Below are 5,909 nucleotides of genomic sequence, written 5' to 3' on the forward strand. Positions count from 1 at the left end.
GCGGCCGCGTCGCTGCAAATTGCTCTTTTCCGTGCGGTCGCGTTATCCATGCGGCCGCGTCGCTTCTCACTGGTCATCTCCTCAATTTCTTGTGTTCCTTCCATTTTTGCAGGCTTCCCTTCCAATCTCCAACTCATTCATGCCCTATAAAGTCTGAAACACTTAACACACAGATCACGGCATCGAATGGAATAAGGGAGAAATAAAATACATAATTAAAAGTCTCTAGGAAGCAAGTTTTCAACCATAAAACATCTTTAGGAAGGAAATATAAATGTATGCTTATTTAATGAATAAGTGGGCAAAGATCATGATAAAACCACACAAATAAAACACAATATAAATCATGAAATAGTGGTTTATCATTTATTCATATGCCACAGAAAAAAGGAATCTTAACTAACTGATTTTTAACGTTTTCTTCGTAACTTCATTCCGGATTTTTGCTCTTTTTCTTTGTGTTCTTAGCTTCGTGATTTCATTCCGTATTTTTTGCTTTTCTTCTCTGCGTTATCAAATTTTTTGCTTTTCTTCTCTACGCTCTCAAATCTTTTGCTCTTTTTCTCTACGTTCTTGATTTTTATCATTGTTTCGCCGTGTTTCTTAAGTCAAACATCGAGAATAAACAAATAAACAATGTAGATGCAAGTTCGAGTGCATTAACCGAGGACGAGTTGGATGATGCAACTTTGAATGTGTTGAACGAGGACGAGTTGGATGATGCAACTTCGAATACGTTGAACTAGGGCGAGTTGGATGATTTTTTTTAATCGAATGTAGTTGACGGGGTTTGATTGAAAGAATAAATCAGTGTTGATGATTAAGGATTTGAATTTAATTGAAATCCATGAGTTTTTAATTGTTTTGAATTTGATTGTGAAAATATGTTTATGTTACGTTTCATTAGAGTTTCGGTGTTTCCAGAGATAAAGAATGGCGTCATTAATTTGGTATTTTCCATATTAAATTTCTGTACTAAATGGAATCAGTGACTGTGTGTTTAGTTTTATGTGATTTTCATTTAGCAATGAGTTTATGAAATTCTTTGATTTCAAATATGAATAATCTCGCTGTTGCAATGATGTTGTATTGACCAGTTTTCTGTGTTATTGCAGTTTGATGTTGATAAGCAGTTTGTGCCAAAGGTTGGGATGACTTTCAACACACTTGAAGAAGCTGAAAGATTTTGCTAAAGTTGCAAATTTTGCTACCAAAATAAGGAATACAAATTGGAAGGGAAATGAAATCAAAAATAAATTAATTACATGCAATAGAAAACGAAAATGGAAATCCAAGATATCTCTTACTGAGAAGACAAATTCATTAGCTAGATTAAATTGTCTTGCAAGAATTTATATACATATATTGAAGGAGACTGGTGTTTAGGTTATTTCCAAGGTTATTTTAAATCATACACATGCTTGTTGTCCAAATCAAGTAGAGATGCTTAAACAACAAAGGTAACTAAATATGTTTGATCGTCACACAATTGAGAATAACGATAAAACTGCTATTAAGCCAAGTAAGACATATCAATCATTGCCAACTAGCTTAATCATGCAAAGACTTAGTTCATGGCAAACCCTAGGCGACTGAATTTCAATTTCTTGGCAATTCAATATCTTCTAACCCAACTAACTGTCATTTTCTTGATCAATCAATTGTATTAAAAGGTTAAGTCCAAATTATAATTTATAAGTCACACAATCCCTAAGAACCCAAAAATAATCCGATTATATGTCACGTATCACATTAAATCCAGATAATTAAAGAATTGTGAGAAAAGGGATTTCAAGCTTTAATTCCAATGATTTAACTTCAATTTATATTAGTGTTATTTTTCAATATACTCTAATCCGTAGGATGAAGAACACTACAAGAAAATGGCCAATTAGCTACCACGAAAAGAGTCGTAAAATCCAAGGTTGCGAGAACCGGATCGATTAATGAACCGGTGAGGTGACTGGTTCACTGCTTCAGTGGTTCAACCGGAGTTCAACCAATTTAATTAAATATTAAATAAAATTATTAAAAATTTAATATATAATTTTATATATTTAAATTCATTAAAATTCATGAATTTTTAAGTAAAAAAATTTTAATAGAATTTAAGATATAATAAAAATTGAAGATGAAAAGTTCATTGATAATATTTAGATTGAGTTAAATTTATTGATAACTTTAAAACAACTAACTGAGGCAAAATTTCCACTCAAGCTGCAAAAAATTAAAGATCTTGCAGGCAACATTGTCAAGCCAAGGCTAATTATTCAACATCAATTCTCTTATACAATTCAATTATCCCTTTTTGGGCTGCCAATATACAATTCAATTGAATAATACATTGATGAAATTTCTTATTATGCAACAAGCCTCTTATAACTAACCAAACCCTAACTAGATTCAACAAATTCAATGCTTTTCAACAACAAAAACTCAGAATACAGAGTTACAGACAACTCAACCTCCAAATCCAGAAACAGAAAAACTAAGTGAAACAATTCAAATTAAATTCAGACTCACATTAAGGAACAACCCAACTCAGAACAACCCAACTCAGAACACAATCCCAATTCAAAATCTAGTACAAAAAATCAACTCAGAAGCCAGAATCTTAGAAATTAAAACTAAAGAAGCAGCGGCTTACTGGAGACACGGCGAGGGAGGAACGACCGTGGTGACAGTGAGCTAGAAGAGGATCATCAGTTTCTTTTTTTTATTTTAATTAAAGTTTCAAAACCAGATCAATTTCAGTACTGCACCATTCAAACAAAACAAATCAAATTCAAAACAACACAATTTACACAAAAATGTATACATATATACACAAAATTGAATCAGAGAAAACAGATCTAGAGAGAAAAATAGAGAAACCGAATGAAGCCATTATAGACGAGGAAGTTGAAGGTGTGGTTGTCGCAGTTGTAGGTGAACTTGTTGTTGGAGGAAGGAAGCTTCTGGAGGCACTGGAACGACGGCAAGGAGAACAAGCACGTTGGCGACGGCAAGGGGAACAAGCACGTTGGCGACGGCGAGGGGAACAAACACGTTGGCGACGGCGAGAAGAACAGGGCTGAGTAGACGTTCGCGATGCCAGAAGCTTCAGAGTTCAGAGTTCAAGATGACGACGCCGCTGGAAGCTGCTTCGATCCGCGACGGTGGCAGTTTCGCTGACAGAAGCTCCGATTCGGCGTCAATTGTGGTAGTGACGGTGGAGTTTGTTGGAGGAAGTTAGAAGAGGAAATTAGGGTTGAGGAGGTGAGGTGAGTGACTTCGCGACGAGCACAGAGACGTTGAGGAAGAGAAGAGTGGCGGCGGCTGGGGGCTGATGGTAGCGGCGAATGGGGGCTGACGGTAGCGGCGGCTGGGGGCTCTGATAGGGTTAGGGATTTGAATGTGAGAGTGAGAGAGAAGAGAGAAGGGTAGGGACGTAGACGTAGTGCTGTTTGTTACTTTGTTGGGTTTTATTTTTTTTCCTTTTTTTTTATTTTTTTAAGAGCAAAACGATGCCGTTTAGGATTATATTTTCAAACCAATAAACCGTAAAAAAACCAGCCGATTCTCCCGGTTCACCGGTTAACCGCCGGTTCGACCGGTTTTTTCACCGATTTTCTGCCAGACGGTTTCTGACCTTACCCGGACCCGTTAGGTGACCGGTTCTCAGTTTTTCCAGTTGAACCGGCCAGTCCGGTTCAGTTTTCGGAACCATGGTAAAATCATCGCTAATCTGACGCAATAGATAATTTGTGACAGATTAGCTACCGTCTAGCAACTAATGCATTCCTCGCTAATTACAAGTTGCAGATCAGTGAGGCAAATACAACAGTCGCTATTTCATCGAAAAGTTTTTTAGTTACCGAATAGATAGTCACAAATCCATCACTAAAGTAAGAGCTAATTCCATAGAAGAAATAGACTAAATGGTAGTCGCTAATTAGCGACAAACTCTACTGCAACAGACTCATCGCTAAATGCAAGCTAACTTTGTAGACGAAATAGAAAGTTTAGTTGATGCTAATTAGCGAGGAATTTTTTCGAACCTAACTTGTCACAAGTTGTCCGCAAATATGATTGCAAATCTATTACATTTTGTAGCAAATCTATAGCTAATCTTTGAAAATCCGTATTCAAATTTGTGGGAATGTTGTTGCTAAACCAAAACTATTTTAAATGAGAAAGAAGAGTTATGAAGTAGTCGTTAACTTGTTAGGAAATAATATATAGTCAATTAGTTGCAATACTATTGCAAAATGTCATCGCAATTTTCTTTTAAACTAGTGACAAATCGATAAATATCTCATAAATGTTTCAGTCGCAATAGAGTCTTTAATTTGTCACCATCATCAACAGCGAGTATGTTCACTAATTTTTCTAGAATATTGATTAAGATTCCAATTTTGTCACTATAAATTTTTTTATTTGGATTGAACTAAAAGATTATAATGCATACAAATAAAATTAGTTCATCAAAATTATACATGTTAAAAAAAATTCAAACCCAACATATTGATTAAAATAAAAGTCTAATGTAACATCTAAAACATAGACACTTCACAAATAAAATACCAAAACAAGCTAAATCAAACAATATCAGTAACTATAAAAATCAGTCTAGATAATTTTTTATCAACTAAGTAAACTACCAATAAAAGTAAGCTAACTTCTATAAGACTTGAAAATGAAATAAATTGACCAATCAATTATCTCTCAAACAAATTAACTACCTAAATAAGATAAGCCTAGCAAAATGCATTAACATAAGCCATCTAATCAATATTATTGCCAACAAAGTCACTCTAATGGTCTTTTTCTTGGGGGAATCCTAGAATCTTAGAAAGGAGAGATAGTAGATTATTCTGTATAGCTTCATTTACAATACTAGGCAGCACTTCATTTATAGCACTAGGCAATGCTTCTTTAATAGCTTGAGTGATGTCAGCTTGTGAAATTGGTTTGACTATAGAAAAACATGTATCCTCTGGTAATGGCACATCTCTATGATCACGAATACCAATATCTAGACTGCAGCCTAACCCATGAACTCATCCTTTCTTATTGGTTCCTGCAACTTCTGTCCACACTTCAGGTTGATCTAATAAATTTTCTCCATATTTTTGTGATATTGTCTCTCTATATAATCCTATATTAGAAAAATAAGGACATATTATTAAGAAAACTGAAAGTAAATTAGACTACAAAATTAAAGGCACTTACAATAATTTTCTTGGATACTTCAGAAACATATTCTCCACTTTTTTTCTTATGAACATCATCATATACTTCAAGGAAAGATACACGACGCTTCAACTTAGCTTCCTGTAACAACATTTATTAGAATACACTATCATAAATCATTTGAGATAGGCAATATTTTTCTTTATACCTTTCTTCTCTTGTGTTCGCCAAAATTGATAGACCCTGCAGTGTGTAGTTTATAAGCAGGCATAGCAGCCCTATTTTTTTGACCAGCCACATACTTGTTTTTCCACTTTGAATCTAACCAGTGATCAACTAAGCCATTTCAAACTTCAACTTTCATTGCTTTCGGTCTATGACCCTTAATGTCAGCAATACTAGTTGAGTTTGCCTCCTTAAAAGCTCTTTCCCTTGCTCTTTTCAAAATATCAGGATATCGATCAAGCATTGTCCTATTTCAAACAATTCTTGCCATAGCCTTATCATAATTTGATGCAAATTCATGTTTTTCCTAAATTTAAAGATTGAAAGACTTAGTAACTACTCAATTCAATTATCTGTTAAAATTACATTGAAACAACATTATAATCACTTTACCAGGAAACCTTTAAACAACTCGTCCTTCATGTTTGGACAATAATCCTGCCATCTTGGTGCTGGAGAAGGCATCCTACTTAACAAATCTTTCGTAATGTCACGAGTTACCGTATGAT

General features: G+C 34.6%; 1 pseudogene; it reads right to left on the reverse strand.

The window, feature by feature from the left end:
* Nucleotides 1–5,042: 5,042 nt before the first annotated feature.
* LOC148550906 (uncharacterized) lies at nt 5,043–5,671 on the reverse strand (annotated as a pseudogene).
* Nucleotides 5,672–5,909: the final 238 nt, after the last annotated feature.

The sequence above is a fragment of the Arachis ipaensis genome, chromosome B7, assembly GCF_059453495.1.
Source record: "Arachis ipaensis isolate K30076 ecotype BB chromosome B7, ASM5945349v1, whole genome shotgun sequence".
In the NCBI taxonomy this organism is placed as follows: Eukaryota; Viridiplantae; Streptophyta; class Magnoliopsida; order Fabales; family Fabaceae; genus Arachis; species Arachis ipaensis.